This window comes from Gracilinanus agilis, chromosome 2 (assembly GCF_016433145.1).
Source record: "Gracilinanus agilis isolate LMUSP501 chromosome 2, AgileGrace, whole genome shotgun sequence".
NCBI lineage: Eukaryota > Metazoa > Chordata > Mammalia > Didelphimorphia > Didelphidae > Gracilinanus > Gracilinanus agilis.
Genome location: NC_058131.1, coordinates 429,059,310 through 429,077,466, shown reverse-complemented (window position 1 = coordinate 429,077,466; position 18,157 = coordinate 429,059,310). Strand labels below are relative to the sequence as shown.

General features: G+C 36.2%; 1 protein-coding gene across 1 annotated transcript in view; it reads left to right on the top strand.

Annotated features, from left to right (window-relative positions):
• The window catches only part of FSTL4 (follistatin like 4), an 874,220-nt gene that overhangs the window by 79,760 nt on the left and 776,303 nt on the right, over positions 1 to 18,157 (top strand). The window lies entirely within an intron of this gene.

Below are 18,157 nucleotides of genomic sequence, written 5' to 3'. Positions count from 1 at the left end.
ATGTATGACTATATATGTATATAGTCAGTTTTGATGGGTAGGTGACCCTTGGTTATAGACCCAGTTCTCTTGCCTTTCTGAATATCATATTGCAAGCCTTGAGGTCTTTTAGTGTGGAGGCTGCCAGATCCTGTTTGATCCTGATTGGTGCTCCTTGATATCTGAATTGTCTCTGGCTTCTTTTAATACTTTTTCCTTAACTTGGAAGCTCTTAAATTTGGCAATTGTATTCCTGGGGGTTGTCTTTTGAGGGTTTAGTGTAGAGGGTGATCTACAGATCCTTTCAATGTCTATTTTGCCTTCTTATTGAAGAATATCAGGGCAATTTTCTTGGATAATTTCTTGTAGTATGGAGTCCAAATTTCTATTAATTTCTGCTTTTTCTGGAAGACCAATGATTCTCAAATTGCCTCTTCTAGACCTGTTTTCTTGATCTGTCAATTTCTCAGTGAGATATTTCATGTTTCCTTCTATTTTATCAGTCCTTTGATTTTGCTTTCTTTGTTCTTGTTGTCTTGAGAGATCATTGGCTTCTACTTGCCCAATTCTGGTCTTTAGAGACTAGTTTTCTGCTATAATCTTCTGATTTTCTTTTCAGTTTGGTCTATCCTGTTTTCTAGCTGTTTAATTTTGGTCTCCAATTTGCTTATCAATTCATTTGATTTGGGGTCATCTTTGTCCAATTGGGAGTTTCTGTCTTTTAAACTGTTAATTTCCTTTTGAGCTATTTCTGACTTTTCTTGCCAAATCTTTTCCATCTTTCTCATGATCTCAGATTTGAACTCTTTAAGAACTTGTGACCAATTTTCATTTTGGGGGGGAAATTTTGGATGTGATTATTTGTTTGTCCTCCTCTGCTGTCTGCTCTGTTGTCTGCATTTTTTCTGTGTAAGAGTTATCAAGTGTTAAAGCTTTCTTCTTGTTCTTTCTCTTGGGTAGTTCTTAGGCATTGCTTGCCATTATTATTATGCTGTTTTTCTTTCTCAGTCAGAAGTCTGAGTGATACAGGCAGGCTCTCTGTCTATGGAGCTGTGGAGAAGTTTTTGCCTGAGTTACAGTGCAGAGCTGTCCCTCTCAGCTTTATCCTCGTGCCCAAGGTCTGCACTCTTTAGTCTTCTGGGATCTCAAGTCTAGCTGTTCTCAGAGTCAAGCCTCCTAATGGTCCCCTTGCTTGCTCCTCTGCCCATGGCTCCTCTAAGGGTCTCAGCGCACTGCTTCCATAGTTAGGCATCTCTCTGAGCTAGGTCTCTGTCCAAGGTCTCTGCTCAAGGTTCACACCCAGGGTCTGTGCTCAAGATCTGTGTTTAAAGTCCGAGTTCTTTAACCTCTTGGGGTCTTAAATCTTTCTACTCTCAGGAGTCAGCCCTTGGTGGTCCCTGGTAGCTGCCAGCTACTTAATGAATGCCCCAAGCTTGCTCTAACTCTTGTTCCCTGGCTTTTGCACTGTAGGTGGTGTGTGTGTGTGTGTGTGTGGGGGGGGGGGTTGATCAGCTCACGTTTTAGTGAGAGCTATTTCACCCCCTTATAGCATGGAAATGCACAAATCCCATGTACCTTCAATGCTGCGCCCTATTGTGGGGTTCCTTCATTCATTTGGATTTGGTTTTTGTGTCCTTTTGAGGTATCATGTGTAGGTGGGTTAGGAGAGATAAGAGCCCCACTTCTACTCTGCAGCCATCTTAACCCGGAAATCCTCAGAAATGGAATTCTGTAGAACAATATGAGGTGGCTTGGTTAGTAAATAGTTTGTCTGAAAAAGACTTGAGAGTTTAGTGGACTCTAAGTTCATTATGAGTCAATAATAGTGTGATGTTGTCACCAAAAAGCAACTTTTGAGATACTAGGATGCATTAAAAAAAGCACATCTTCCAGACATAAGAACATGATATTTTGTCCTATTTAGACTACATCTGGAATATTGTGTTCAACTATGGGCAAAATATAGATAAACTAGAGAGTATCTAAATGAGAGCAATGAAAATGGCAAAAATGTATTAATTCCTTCTTGAATGGTAGATGTTTAACCTGGAGAGGAGAAAATTGGGGATGTCAATAGATGTATTCAAACATTTTTCAAGGCTGATTTTTTTGGATGATGGATTAGATTTATTCTGTTTTGTTCCGTTATCATGAAAAAAAAATCTGTCCAATCTGCACTAAAAATCACTGAGTCAGAACTCTAAGCCAAAGACTATTTATTAAAGGGACCTGGCCCTCTTTTTAATGGATGGGACCTCAGATATTTCTAATGATCTGAGAAACTCCCTTGCAGTACAGATTTTATAACCCTCAGGTCCCAGACAGTCCAGATAATGTTCCATAGAATACAAATTCTCATTGGTGGTCCTCAAGGCAATAGGCAGGCCAATCTTTACCAATGCCCTAGGAATGGGCAGAAGTTGGGTAATCATCAAGCAGAATCCCACCCCCAAAGATGGGCAATCAAGGGAAATGACAAAGGTTTATGGGGATCCTAAAATAACCTGTCGACATTCCATGAGTGGTCAAAAAAGGGGCAAGATAAAGGTCATGTCTGGTCAGAGGATGAGCAGGATGTACCTCCAACACTTACTAGCAGGTGTCATATGTGTGTTTGGAATTCAGGGAGGTGCCATTTAAAAGTATCTTACAAACTTCCTGTGGACATGTGAGAAACTATATTCCCTGTGATCCAATGGGGTTTCTGATTTCTGACCTGATTAAGTCAGAGAACGGGAACCAACATAGAGCTTGACTTAAATTCGGAGGGTGGGCTTGAGATGGCCTCTTCTTTTGTTACCTGAGCGGGCTCCCAAGGGACAGAAAGGACTAGGAAAGGTATGGAAGAAAATGGTGGAGGCTCCAGAGATTTCTTACTGGCGCACGTGGTCAATTTATCTCTATCAGCAATGGCTTTTATTAAAATACTATTTTCCCTTTTTATATCAGCCTTTATCATTTTTATTCTTAACACATAAGATGGACAATGAAATTCTTATCTTCCCAAGTTGGTGAGAGGAAAATATCAGAAGGCAAAGGGTCCAGATGATCCCCTTCTTCATGTTGGCATTTGTTCTTCATACCACATGGGTACGGGGTCCTCTAGTTTGAACATTTTTTTGGTTAAGCAAGTGCACACATGGCTCTTAGTCTTAAAGTAGTCTTAAACCTGCTTCTTATGGCCTAAAAAAGACTGTTTTAAAAAAGAATCCCTTTACCCCAATGTGGGTATATGGATCAATATCTATATGATTAAACTTGATTGACCACTTATTAATATGGATTAGTTGAACAATCACTCATGTAATCACACTAAAATGATAAATACTGAAATAAACTAGGGATAGACTATGTCAGATTATGGAGATCAATTATTTTCACAGCATTGTACCTAAGAACAAAGAATTTTTAAAAATTTAAGTTTAATTTTTAATTTTTTTTTTACTTATAAAAATTTCTTTTCTCAATGTTCTAACACCTTAAACTGAACAATAAGAGAAATGAGAAGAAAATAAAAATTTCAACAAATATACCAAATTAATCAAAGAAAATTTTCATATCAGCTATGGCTAGAATTGCATGTATTATTTTGATTGTGAATTTCTGCTCTCTGTTAAGAGATGTAGGGAGCATCATTGCTCCCTTGAGATTATGACCAGGCACTGTATTGATTAGAGTTCTTAAATTCTATATAATGTTATTGTATGTATGTTCTCTTCACTTCATACAAATCTTCTGAGTTTTTTCTGAAACTACCTATTTCATCATTTCTTACTATTCCATTACATTCGTATACCATACATACCTCCTTCATTAGTATTTTTGTACAATTGAAATCTTTCGCTCTTTTCAACCTTTTTTTAGGTCTAGTATTAATATTGCTGGGTAAAAGGATATGCATACTTTAATGACATTCCTGGTATAGTTCCAAATTTTTTGCCCTAGAATGACTAATTTATAGTTCCATCATAAGTACATTAATTTTCCTCTGTGTTTTTTTTCCTCACAGGTATTTATAATATAACTTTTTTGTCATCTTTGCCTGTCATAATATAAGGTAGAATCACAGAGTTGCTTTCATTTGTATTTCTCTAATAATTAATAATTTAGACCATTTTATATGGTATTGATAAAGCATTTCTTCCCTCAAAAAACTAACTATTCATATCAAACTGCATACTCTTTGACCCAAGGACATCACTATGTGACCCATAGTTTCAATGAAATCAGTGAATGAGGAAAAGATTTCATATGTAAAAAAATAATTTAACAGCTCTTTTGTAGTTGTAAAAAGTGAGAAACACCGAAAGGATGCACATCAACCAAAAATATAGCCAAATAAATTGTGGCATATGAACAAAATGGAATACTAATGTGCTATGAGATTTGATGAAAGGGACAGTTTCAGACAGATATGGAAATATTTTTATGAACTGATGTTAAATGAAATGGACAGACCAGAAAAAATACAATAACAACACTTTGAAGTCAAACTGCTTTGGTTGACTTAAGTATTCAGTCAACCCAGTGACTAATTATGATTCCAGAGGACTAATGAAGAAAAATCTTATCTTCTTTTTGATAGGTGATAGACTTAAGATACTGAATAAGACAAACATTTTGGGCCTTGCTCAACATGGGATTTTTTTTTTTTGCTTGACTTTGCATATTCGTTTACAAGGGTTCCCTTTCTTTTTTGTTTTCAGTGGGAGAAGAGGGAGATTGAAGGCAAAGTAAAAGAAATGTTTTTTAATTAGAAAAAACACAATCTTGTTATAAATATGAATTGGTTCCTTGGATATAAGACTTTTATCAGAAAACTTAATAGATCCCCCACCCCCCAGTTAACTATTTCCATTCTAATTTTAACTGCATTAGTTTTGTTTCAAATTTTTGAAATTAGATATAATCCAAATAGTCAAATTTATCTATCATGATATGCCATTCATTCATTTGTCATGAATTTGCAGTTGATAAATGTTCTAAGAGAATTAATTGAGGTTTTAGTTGAAGGAAAAATCTTGCTAATAATTAAAGCTATACTAAAGTAGAATATGTTATGGGATTACAACCAGGATACTGTGGGGTACAATGGTGAACCCTTGGGTTTGGGAAGGATACCTTTTGCAAGAATGCAAGACTCCAAAACTTAGCTTAAAAGTAAAAAAGATTTATTAGTAAGATAGGATTAATAGCCAGCAAGACAGCACTAGTGGAACAACCCTGGGAGTTGCTTCCAGAATGCCTACTTCAGGGGTTTTTATACCCTTTACAACAGTGAGTAGGTGAGGTTATGTCATGGTGTGGACATGACTCTAAGCACTCAGATTTTTGGTGGAGTATGGGATCTGCTTGAGACCCTCATGGTTTAGGGAGCAGATGGATGCCTGAGGTGCAGCCCAATGGTATCAAGGTATAGCTTGGAGGTGTACCTCTTTGTCCATCTCAACCTAAAGGATAATCCAAGGATGATAGTGATCTCAGGGTCTTATAGTAGCCATCAGATGTTCTTGGATGGAGTCACAAGGGCATAAAGGAGCAAAGGAATTTCCCTGCTTATAGTTTGCCTGAGTTAAGGGATACAGTGTCCATGGCATCACTGTACAATGTTCATGCCATCTCCCTACCATGCCCATGCCAGAATGGACTACCCCAGGAGGGGTTTAAATCTGGTCTCAAACATTTATTAACAGTGTGGCCACTTTTCTCAACTATAACTACAAGAATTTAATAGCACTTACTTGTTACGCCTGTGACATTAGATAAATCACTTAATATTTTGGGTCATAGTTTCCTATCTCTAAAATGAGGATGTTGGATGAGATGATTTGATAATCTTAAAGGTATTACCTTCAAAATCTTAACTGATAATCTTAGTCTCATCAATGATGACATTTTCAATATTGAAAAATAGTATCATGGAAAATTCATTTTCTATCCTTTTATTCCACTGTTACCAGATTAGATCTCTGTATGTGTTAGGAATCAGCACCCAGGGGGATGTTGTGGTATCCCAGTTCAAATGCTGATGCATCTGTGTAGTTTAGGGTTGGAAAGGGCTTTAGGGAACATCTAGTCTAATCCCTCATTCATTATACAGATGAAGAAATTATGAGTCAGAGAATACAAAAATGAAATAATTAACTGAACCAAGATTCCAATAAAAAGTTTTCAGGCTTCAACTCTGGGATCCTTTAAGAGGATAGAAAAGTTCTGCTGAATATGATTTTTGGAAGAGTGATGGCATATTGGGGTAATTCTTACCTGAAATAGTATGATTTTGGACAAATCGCTTCATTCTCTGGGGCCTCAGTTCCTTCATCTGAAAAATGAGGATGATAATATTTATGCTACTTATTTCACAAAGGTATTATGAGAAAGGCATTTTTTAAAGATGGCTAAGCACTATAGAAAATAAGAGTTGTTTTGGAACAGTCAGTTGAAAAGCTTTTGTAGGAGTATTAAAGGGGTAGAAATTGCTAGGAGGAGATACTGATTCCAAATAGGCATCCTCAGCCCAGGTAGGTGGATTTGTAGTGCCTGGAAATAAAAATAACTGACTGGCCTCTTAACCCTTTCTGTACTAAAAGATTCTAAATCAGTCTCTTTTGTGTGGGTAGTGAAAGATAAAAAGAGGTTCCTAGTTCTTGTGGTAAAAGTTTGCTTTAGAAATAAATCTTTGCAGAAACCTTCCCTAGAACTTTATCTCTCTCCTGTAAAAGGAGATATTATGCATAAAAATATATATATGCAAATGCTTGAATTCAAAAGTTACTTCCCTTTGATAGTAAGATTTTTAAGTGCTAGTTTTTATTTTCCAGATAGAAAAACTGAAGACTGTTAAAGTGCTCTGGAGTACTGTGATTAACAGCTCCCTGGAATGCATTTCAATATCATTCATTGACAATGACACCATAACAAAAGAGGCTAATGGTTTTCAATTTGATCACTGAAGTTGTTTTCTAGCAAAGCGAAAGCTTACTCACTATGTGAAAGTGCTCTGCTTTCTCTTTCCACTTTTTCATTTTTCACTTTGATTTATTTCAAGTGTAAGTCATAGATCTTACCTAAGTAAACCTTAGTGTTCATTCTATCACTATGTTCCCTGGAGTCCAAAAGACCTACTTAGAATGAAGTTTCTTTTAGGTAACTTATTTAAAATGGAGACATTTCTTGTCCATCTGCCTGGTCTTGGCAGAAAAATTTATCTAAATTCTATTTTCTAATGGTTTTAGGTATAGCCTCACCATTTTCCAATTTTTTATATGCAGGAAGGGAAAGTCTGTTATTGGGTCTATAGAATACCTTTGTTAACTTAGAAAAAACACAGAACTATTAAATCGTCATAAAGCCACTCTTTAATCAAGGGAAAGGGGGAACAGGGCTACTTGGCCTTTTATGCAGAGCTGCGCCTTATGCAGAGTCCAGGATTGAACACTGCTTCACTCTGCTCCCTGACCCCCTGGGAGTGAAATCCCGCTAGACAACAATTACAAAGAACAAAGGAAATTGGGGAACTTATATACAATTTGGGAAGATCCTGGGGCTGGGAAAGATAATTGACATTATACTGGTAAGGATGGGATTTACAATCAAGCTTGGGAAAGGAATCATAGCTAGAGGCTAGGGTGTAAGGGAAGGGGCTGCTTACACAATGGATACTAAAGGATGGTCCCTCCCTGGTGTGCCTTCCCGGGAAAGGGTCTTTGATACAAAGGAGAAGACAATCCAAGACAAAGGGGTATTTAGCATTTACCCTAGGGTCCATTATTCAGTCTGCAACTGATAGCCTGAGATTCCCTTCAGGGTGGATTCTCTGGGGAACTGGGAACTGGGAAAAAGCACAAGCTTTGGGGTTCTTCAACCCATAAGCCATTCCTAAAACTGGGAGTTCATCCTATCTCACTAGGCCATAAGTTTGGGGTCTCTAGATTCCACGTCGACATCTTAAATACAGTATTTTTATAGCTCCCCGTTCTTTGTGTATCCAGATTATATTTCTTCCTTGAAGACTTCCTTAACCATTCTAACATTCTGGAGAAGGTGGATTTGATTTACTTTTGGACTCACTGCCTATGTGACAGTGGAAAGCACTTCACTTTTTCTGTACTTGTTTCCTCACCTATAAAAGGAGAACTTGCACTAGATTTATTTGTAAGGATCCCACCAACTGAGTCTATCAATTTTTGCTAGTACAGAACAATCCTGGCTTCAACAGAATTCCTCTAGCGCTATTGTTAGTTTGCTACATTCTTTTGGTATCTCCTCTAGATTGCCTGGTATCAATCTCAGACCCAGAAGGTAACTTCTATCCTCATTCTCAGTGCATCTGACAAGGATTTTCATTCATTCTTTGCTTTGGGTACTCCCAGTGACAAGAAGATATATCATTTTGTGAGTATTTTTCATTTTGTTACAAAGCATCTTTTTCATTGTTGGGAAATTGTTCTTCATAGTATGCTGAAATAGTTCATTTTATAACTTCTACCCATTGATCCTAGTGCTTCCTTTACAAATCATGTTGCCACTGTGCATAATTCAAAGTAGCAATCGTGCGTCACGTGTATTTTCTTTTTAAGGGGCAATAAATTCTTTTAAACATACTTATTCACCATCTAACAATCTTTTGGACACTTAGTTTCTTTAAAAAAAATAATGTCTCTTACCTTCTGCCTTATAATAAATACTGTGTATTGGTTCCAAGGTAGAAGAGCAGTAAGGGCTAGACTAAGGATGTTAAATGAATAGCCCCAGGTCACACAACTAGGAAGTGTACTGGGCTAGATTTGAACCCAGGACCTCTTGCCTCTAGGTCTAGCTCTTAATTCTCTGAGTTGTCTAGCTGCCTCCCACTTTTTAAATTTTTATGTATATTTAGAGCACTATACATATTACTACCAAACTAAGTCAAGAGAATCCATAAAGTCAGAGGTATGAACTAGAGTGATAAAGTCCTAAACACTTTGATTGAATTAATTAAAAGGTAAATACTAAATATAAAACATTTTGATGAATTTTTAATGAAATCTTTGAAAGACATCAGATGAAATGAAATGAAATTGGAAGAAAGTCTATTTGGAATGGATAAAGGACTTGGCCATGCCCTCTGGGACTTGTATAAAACCAGGAAGCTAATTTGGAATTAAAGATGAGAACAGGTTAGGATAAAAGCCTCCAGCCAAGCACTTGAGAAGGAATTTCTTTGGTGGAGTGGAGAACCTTGTCCTGAGATTCCAGGCTTGGCCAAGAGCCCAGTAGAAAAGTTATTCAATCTCTGAAGGCTCCAGGAAAACAACTTCCAGGTGCTTTGTTTGAGTCCCCTAGACCTTCCTTTATATATTCTTCAGTTAAACCTCCTTCTCCTGCATGTGTGTGTGTATGCTTATGTAGATGTTTTGTACCAACTGTTCTACTATAACAACCAAGTAAATAATCCTTTCTAAAAGCTAATTGCCTAGGTGACTAAATTATTCAACATAATTATTCTGAAAAGCACACCACTGGAGGTTCATACCTGTTCCTTAGGGAATGAGTACTAACCATATTTTGAAGAAACAGCTTGTCAGAGTGAACAAGAGTTGAGAAAGCATCTCTAGAATATGCATTATACAGCCAGGAAGTTTTTGTTTCATCATAGAAACCATTTCACATTATTAGTTCATGTTTTTGTTTTACATAAAGTTTCTTTACATTGTGGCCACCCTCATCTTCTTGTGTATTTGAATTTTTAGGCTGAAGTGCAGGAATCTGTTTTAGTTTCATAAAATTGGTTTTGTTTCTGGGTTTCATTCTTTTCAGTTTTTTTGGAAATATTGCTGAGCATAGCTTGAGGAATATGCTTATTGACAGTCACCCTCTGTCAAAAAATAGAATAAGAGGAAAAGGAGAGAAAGGAATATTCCAAAAGAAAACATGAGAGGGAAATTAGTCATGTGGATTAGGTAAAGAAAGCATAAATTAACTGTCTTGGCAGGAATTTTAAGGGACTGTTATTGTAAGGATAATCCACCACATGATATCAATGTACAAACTGGTTTAAGCACTGCTTGATAGAGTATTTAATAGAATAGTTACTAAATAGTTACTTCATTATGCACCTTTAAATTTTTTCTTAAAAATTTTATCTTTTTACTGGTAATATAAACACAAAAAGAACATTTTCATATATATATATATGTACATATATATCACAATATAAAAATAGGATTCTGAACAAAATGTTGAATTATTTCACGATACTCGTATAAAACAAAATCCATTAATTATTTTCCAAATGTTTTATACCTCCTTCTGTACTTTCTTCTATATACTTTTTGTATTCCCCCCTGACCCCAATCATTTTCATTATTTCATTATTTAAAATGTTTTCTCTACCACCAAATCCAGTTCCAATATGCATGCTGGGACAAAAGAAAACACCCTGAAAAATAAAGCCCTCAGTACAACCATACTTAGTTTGCAAAAAACATATCCAATTTGACCATATTCAAAACAATAGCTTTTTTCTCTAGTTTAACTTTATTGTCTTTCTGCCAGGTGAAAATTTCATTTTCATCTTTTTTGAACTAGTGGTTTAAAATTGTTCAGATTAAAAAGTCTTTCAAACTTTTTAGTACTATAATAATATCATTGTGTACCTTAAACAATATTAGGAGGAAAATAATTTGTATGGGTCCTTATCCTCTTTCTTGATTTCTTTGGAGTATATTCTAGAAGTAGAAGTTTTTGACTCTGTGTATATATTTTGATGGGAATATACAAGTGTTGCATTTTCCTTTATCCTCTTGACATGTAAGCAGATTCATGAGATGCCTTTCTCCCCATTTCACCTTCATAACTATTTTGTCTCTCCCTCTTTTCTCACTTTTTATAGTTCCCTGTACTCCCATTTTGGTCTTCTCCTAACACCTTTTTCTAACTCTTACAGAGATGAATGTTCTGGGAAGTTATTCCTTTCTTTCTTCTTATTAACATATAAATAAGTGATTATCATGATCCCTCCCTGTGTCCCTTTCTTTGGGTCCTAGTTTAAAAAGTTTGCTCACTTCTTATTATCATTATAAGAGTGGCCTTTTCATCTTAGAACTTCACTTATCACCTGAAGTCTTCCCACTCTGTAATATATTTCCACCACATATAGATCTTCTCCCATTGCTGAGTTCATTTCAGGAGACTCACTTTTGGAGACAAGCCCAGACTGGACATGCCTCATTCTCCTTCTGGCTGTGCTTCTGATTTTCTGTAGATTATGCGATTCTTCTTTATGGATATTTTCTTCTCCCCACCTCAACTTTTCAAATACCTTTTATGGCTTTTATTCTAGAATGTAAGCTACTTTAGAGTAGAGCTTTTTATTTTTCTTTAGGGTTTTTTTTTTGTCTCTTGTGTTTAGTATAGTGCTTAGCACATAATAAATCCTTAATAAATATTTATTGCCTCATTGTATCTTAGCTTTCTATCAGAAATCCTTGGAAATCCTCTTCCATTAAAGTCCCAATTTTTTCCTTCTTAGATTGTACATAATTTTTCAGCTAGGTTATTGTTTGTTTTAAACCTTTTATGATTTCCTATTGCAAACTTGCCTTTTATTACTAGTAATTGCTAAATATTATGTGATCCTTATTGTGGGTCCTTCATACTTGACCTCCTTTTTTGCTACTTTTTTTTTCTTTGACTTGGCATTGCTGAATTTTTAGTTTTCATTTTAGTAATTTCTTTGGAGATGAATGGTAGCTTCTTTTTATTTTCACTTTGCCCCCTTGATCTAAAAATTCTAGGAATTTTTGTGTGGATTGTCTTGAAATATTGTATCTATATTTTAAAACAAGCTTTTATTTGGTCTGATAATTCTTAAGTTATCCAGTCATGATTTGCTTTCCAGGGTAGCTGGTTTTTCTTAATTGTTTTCCTTCTCTTTTTAAAAAAAATTATGGGTTTTTGTCAATGAAAATTCATCTTGTCTCCCTTAAATCCCCACTTAGAAAACAAGAAAAACATGTTCCTGTTACAAATTGAGGATAGGTATGGAAAACAAAAATTTTCATTGGACATATCCTACTCACTCCATCCCAACTGCAATCTGCACTATTAATTGTTTTCATATGGTATTAATTTCTGAAGTTTTTCTAATCATTTGAAGTCTTTCATATTTTCTTATTAAATAATTGTTTTCTCATTGGCCTATTCTAATTTTCAGGGCATTCTGGTCCCTCTGCCCAATGCCCCCAATTTAATAGTTTTGCAGTATTTATTTTAAGGAATCAGTTTTTATTGTCTTCTTTTTCCCTTGCTTTTCCATTCGGTATTTCTTTCCTCAATTATTTCTCCAGGATGTGTCACCAGGTCATTTTTTCCTCTGAGGTATTATCTGGATTTGTTGGAGTGTTGCTAACTCATGGAATTAGGGATTACTGCCCTGATTAATCTATAAAACCAAAGTATTTCCTCATGATATTGGCTTGCTCAACTCATCCACCTCAGTATCTAGGTTAGTTAGGCTGTCTACACTGACTTATTCTAACCCATGTCTCCATCCTGCTTCCTGAGCATAGTATCCCTTCTTCCTAGGGACTCTGGTGCTGCCCTGACACTGGCATTCTAAGTCCCTCTCTTGCCATAGGAGCGTGGGAACTCCCCTCATTGAGGTTCTTCTGCTGGACTCAAGGACTATTCTTCTGTTAGGTCTCCAACAGAGACAACAAAGACTTCTTGACCTTCATTTTACCTAAGGGATTGGTTTTGGCTAGGATTAGGCTGGACTTCCTGTTCTTCTTATATACTACTAACTTCCACTAAAGCAGGGATCGGCAACGTATGGCTCTTTCTGCAGGAGGCATAAAGTCAATTTTTTTTTTCAGGCACTGTTACAGGAGTGCACACTGTGAGCACTGTACGGCTCTCACGAAATTACATTTTAAAAAATGTGGCGTTTATGGCTTTCACGGCCAAAAAGGTTGCCGACCCCTGCACTAAAGCTTTGTCCTAATCATACTGGTGTGACTGCTCTTCCTTGTTTCACTACTTGTCTCCCTTTGCCCTGGTTATCCTCTTTCTTGGAATTCCCTCAGATCTAAACTCTTCTTTGAATCTCTGGCTTATTTGAAGTCTCAGCTAGAACACCACTTCCTCTCAGAAGCCTTTCTCTTTCCCTACGTAGCTCTAGTGCCTCCTTCTCTAAGGCTCCCTTCTATCTACTTTTTATGAAAATGGTATATTCCAATTTTTGTCAGTTCATTTAGTGTGGGGAATATTTTTGCTTAGCACATTGCACTTTGCACAATGCCTACATAGAGTAAGTTCTTAATAAATGCTCACTAATTGATTAAATAGGCTTGAAAAGTAAGCATGGAGTCCAGCTGTGGAGGACTTTAAATGTCAGAGGAGACTGGCAGTAGGAAATCACTGGGTTTTTATTGATCAGTTGACATATTAAGACATATAAAAATATTCCTTTTGTATGATAAAGGATTGGTTGGAGAAAGAGAAAGACAAGTCAAATCAGGTTAAAAAGACACTGAAACTTTACATGCATCTAATTTATCAAGGTCAATAAAATTTTCAGGCACAGAAACAGTGTGAGAAAAGACTTGGAAGACAGACAGTTTGAATGTGTTTATTGAGGACAGAGAAAGTCCTGCATGGCTCTGGCTAAACTAAAGTAACAGCCTCAGATAAAAATCAGCCTTTGGAGAGCCTTGACCTGCTGCAGAACCACTACTAAAGCTTTTTCATTGTGTTGGATGTTAGTTCAGAGAGCATCTGGGGCACTTTAAATGAGGCCTAAACACGGATATGGTAATTGATGAGAGAAAGAGGTACAATACCATATGCTAAGGGTCTTGGATAGTCAATGAGCCTCATCACCTAAGTGATGGTGGCTGACATTCTCATTAGATGATGTGATATTTAAAACTCCTACAGGATGTTGGTTGCCTTGTAGGCATTTTTAATTTCAGCAATTGTTTTTGTGCTTGTCTTTAACTTTTTAAAAGGTTGTAAAAAACTGGAGAGGATCCAAATAAAGAAACAAAGGTGGCAAAAGTGATGAAAATTTCTCTTGAAGAGAAGGGAAAAAAGGATGTTAGACTTGTTCATTTTTTTTTGTGCTTTAAATTAAAACATTCAGGTAAAGGGAGAGTTTAGCAACTATCTTCTTGGAATGGTACCAGTTGCAGCAGATAATTTGCTTCTCGGTAAAGGCTTCAACAAGAAGAATTGGGTTCAAATGCCAATAATAAACAAGTTGCCAGATAACAGAAACCCTAGACAAGCTTAGGAAGATGAGTTTCTTGTATACTCAAATGTGACTTTAAGTGGTTAATTAATTTACTTGCATAGACACAGGTAATTGAATCAGAGGACTTCTTAAAATATATGATGAGGGGGCAGCTGGGTAGCTCAGTGGAGTGAGAGTCAGGCCTAGAGACAGGAGGTCCTAGGTTCAAATCCGGCCTCAGCCACTTCCCAGCTGTGTGACCGTGGGCAAGTCACTTGACCCCCATTGCCCACCCTTACCAATCTTCCACCTATGAGACAATACACCGAAGTACAAGGGTTTAAAAAAACAAACAAACAATAAAATATATGATGATACAGGGTATGATTTTCTGTGGGCTAACCTAGCTAACAAATGTCTTCCCACAACTTTAATGGAGATCAGGTCTGGAACTGTCTTTTCATTGTTATAGGAATCTCCATTTTCCAATGCAACTTAGAAAAAAAGTACCAAAACAGAGTGATTGTGACTTTCCTTGGGATAATCAACAAGTAGGTAATAGAAGCTAGACTGGAACTGAGCTCTTCCTGCATTTCCAACCAGCTTTCTAGCTTCTACAACACGCTGCCAATTAGTCTTGAAAACTGAAAATAAACCCATTGCTCATCTAAATGAAGCTAGGAGTAATTCACTTGCTTGTGCTTATATGGTTACCTCCCCACATGTTCATGGGTTGCCTTTCCTTTAAAAAGTAAAATCCTCCATTCTGTACCCATTCATTCATATCCTTTACATTTTTGTAAACTTTGTAAAAACATAGATATAATTTTTGCTGAATTAAAATTTTTGTGCATTGTTTCCTCTATCTAAAGTGTCAGTACATGATAAACAAGACTTTATCTGATTCATAGCACAAACAATTTTCTATGACTCCCTTCTTCTCCTATCTCTCCCTAACTAAAACTACTTTTGTCTTCCTCTGAATCCATTCAGTGCTTTTATGCATAAAGCACTTATCTCCATCTATGTGGTATTATAATTATTTAATGTAGAACCAAATCTATTGGAAGAGATCTTAGAAGTCAAATAATCTAGTCCTTCAATTTTTTCAGAACAGGAAATTAAAGGCCACATAGTTGAAGGGACTTGCCCCTGGTCATACAGCAAATTCGTGGTAGGTCCAGGACTAGATGCTAAGGGTCCTTGACTGCCAGGTCAGGGTTATTTTCACCAGAGTCAGCTGTAGTCCTTTGATTTCAATGAAGTTTGAACTGGTGATGTATAATATCCACATTTTGCATTTATTGATGCTGTCATATCAAGTGTAACCCAATCCTCCATTCACTCTATACTTTTCATAGATTTACATCTGGAAATTATTCTGGAGATCATCTACTCCAATTATCTCATGTTGACAAAATCGTGTCTTGGATAGGTTAACAGACTTACCTGAAGATCACATAAATGGCAGAACTTGGATTCAAGGTGAGGTCCTCTGACTCAAAGTCCAGCCTTTTTTTCCCCCCAACTCTACCCAATACTATGCTTAGCACTGTGGTAGAGAGAGAAATGCGTAAGCTTTTAGGAAGCTCAGACCCCAGGAATTGAGCTGTCCTGAGACCATGTACATATGTCAGCTTCTTGTTTAATATTAAGTATTTTTGTAATTTTTTTAGTTAACTAAGACGATTTTGTCTTGCAACTAACACCAACTTCCTCTATATTAAGTATTCTAATTGGACTCAAAATCATATGCTCTTGACTTGTCAGGTCAAGGAATTGTGAGTCTTCTCTCAGATTGCAGGAGCCTTGGAAAAGGCTTGTTCTGAATATGAACACTTATGTTTGCTTTTCAGAAGAAATGATTTACATGATGTCACAAAAATTCCCATAATATGCTCCTTTGATAGAAAGAGAAAGAAATAAGAAGGAAGTGGAGTAGAAGAGACTAAAATAGTTCAAGTTATTGGATGAAAATTACTGGATAGGTACAAAGAGTTCTTATTTCCACCATTTTCTGAGAAATTTTTAAGAGAGAGAGACATAGACAATTTCTGGGCAGAGCATTATTAGAGGATGAGTACATGGTAGAGCTAAGCTAAGGTATTTGCAGTATAATTTCCAGACTGTTAGAGAAAGAAACCAGTACCATCTAGTAGTTAATATTTAAAATGTAGTTTTACCAGGTGCTAAATTCAAGTGTTTCTGTAGTTTGATGAAATGCAAATCTTTGAAGCACCTTCAGAATTTCTTTACTGTGTTATTAAAGCTCTAGTTTATACATCTTACTAGAAAGTCACACCTAGCATTAGTAAAGTGACAATTCATCAAGGATGTCTAGTTAAAGTTGGTGATTTTTACTATTAATCATGTGATTCTCTGTTTTCTAACTACTAATTAAATTTTATTGTATTCTGCAAGTTGTTTGAATGGGAAATTAGTGAATTTACATTACATATAGTCATATCCAATTACAGGGAACACTATAGAAGATATTCTTTATATATATATATATATTCATTGAAATAACTGATTTTTGAATTCCATTCCAAATATGCAATTATTTTTTGTGTGAATTTCCCAGATCCTCTAGGTAGAATCAGTGGCTAGAGAAGTGGAAATCTTCTAAAGCATACTTGCCCCTTCCTTTCATGTGAGACTGCTGCAGACCATTTTGGGTAAACTGATTAAATATTATTAGAGGATGAAGGAATCTGGAAATCTAAAAACATACCTCTGTTTTAAAAGTCCAATATGTAATTAAAATTCTGGAAACAAGTATATCTATTACTCTTTTGTCAGATTTCTTATTGTCAAAATCATTTTGGAAAAAAATGCATTCAAACATATACCTGTTTATAAAATTTCACATCTCTAATTTCTTTAGAAACAAGACCTATCCTGACAGAAGAAGAAGAATTACTTTGGGTCATCATGGGATATTTAGGCTACACTTTGGGTCTTGTTATGATCCAGAAAACACAGATACAGTCACAGGCAAATGCACACACATGCATATGCAGCTTAATAACAAATAGGAGGAAACATTGGGAATGATAAGAATTAAGTGTGTCTAGGGGCAGCTGGGTAGCTCAAGTGGATTGAGAGTCAGGCCTAGAGAAGGGAGGTCCTAGGTTCAAATCTGGCCTCAGAGACTTCCCAGCTATGTGACCCTGGGCAAGTCATTTGACTCCCATTGCTCACCCTTACCACTCTTCTGCCTAGGAGCCAATACACAGAAGTTAAAAAAAAAAGAATTAAGTGTGTCTAATCTGAGAAGACTTCGGTGGGGAGCTCACTCATGAATAGAATACTGAAAGAAGAGAATGTTAAGAAAGTAAATGGGAAAACCTCAGATATAGATGGTAGATTTCTAGAAGATTTGTATTCAACTATTATCAACAAGGCAAGAATCCAGGACAACTCCAAGGGACTCATGATGAAAAAGGATATCCACTGCCATAGAAGGAACAGATGGAGTCTGAATGCAGATTGAAGCGTATCATTATTCAATATGTTTCCTCCATAAACATTTCTCTAGTGTCAGTAATATATGTCTTGTCTCACAACTTGACAAACTTGGAAATATGTATTGTATAATGATACATATATGACCTATGTCATATTGCCTGCCTTCTTGAAGAGGAGGAGGGATGGAAGGGAAGTAGAGAACAGATTGCAAAGTGTCAGAAAACAAATATTATTTTCTGTAATTTGGAAATATGTAATTGAAGCAAGGAGAAGAGATGATTAAGTAAGAACATAGGAAAGATGTAATCTAGTCTTTTTGGTTGTGCTAGGCTTAAAAGGGAACTGGTTGGAGTGGTTTACAAAACACTTTCCTCACAACAATCTCGTGAGCTACATAAATATATGCCAATTTAATAAAGCTAGAGTTTGAGTATTAGAGAAATTAAAGTGATATACCCAAGGTAACCAAACCGGTAAGTAGCAGAACTGAGA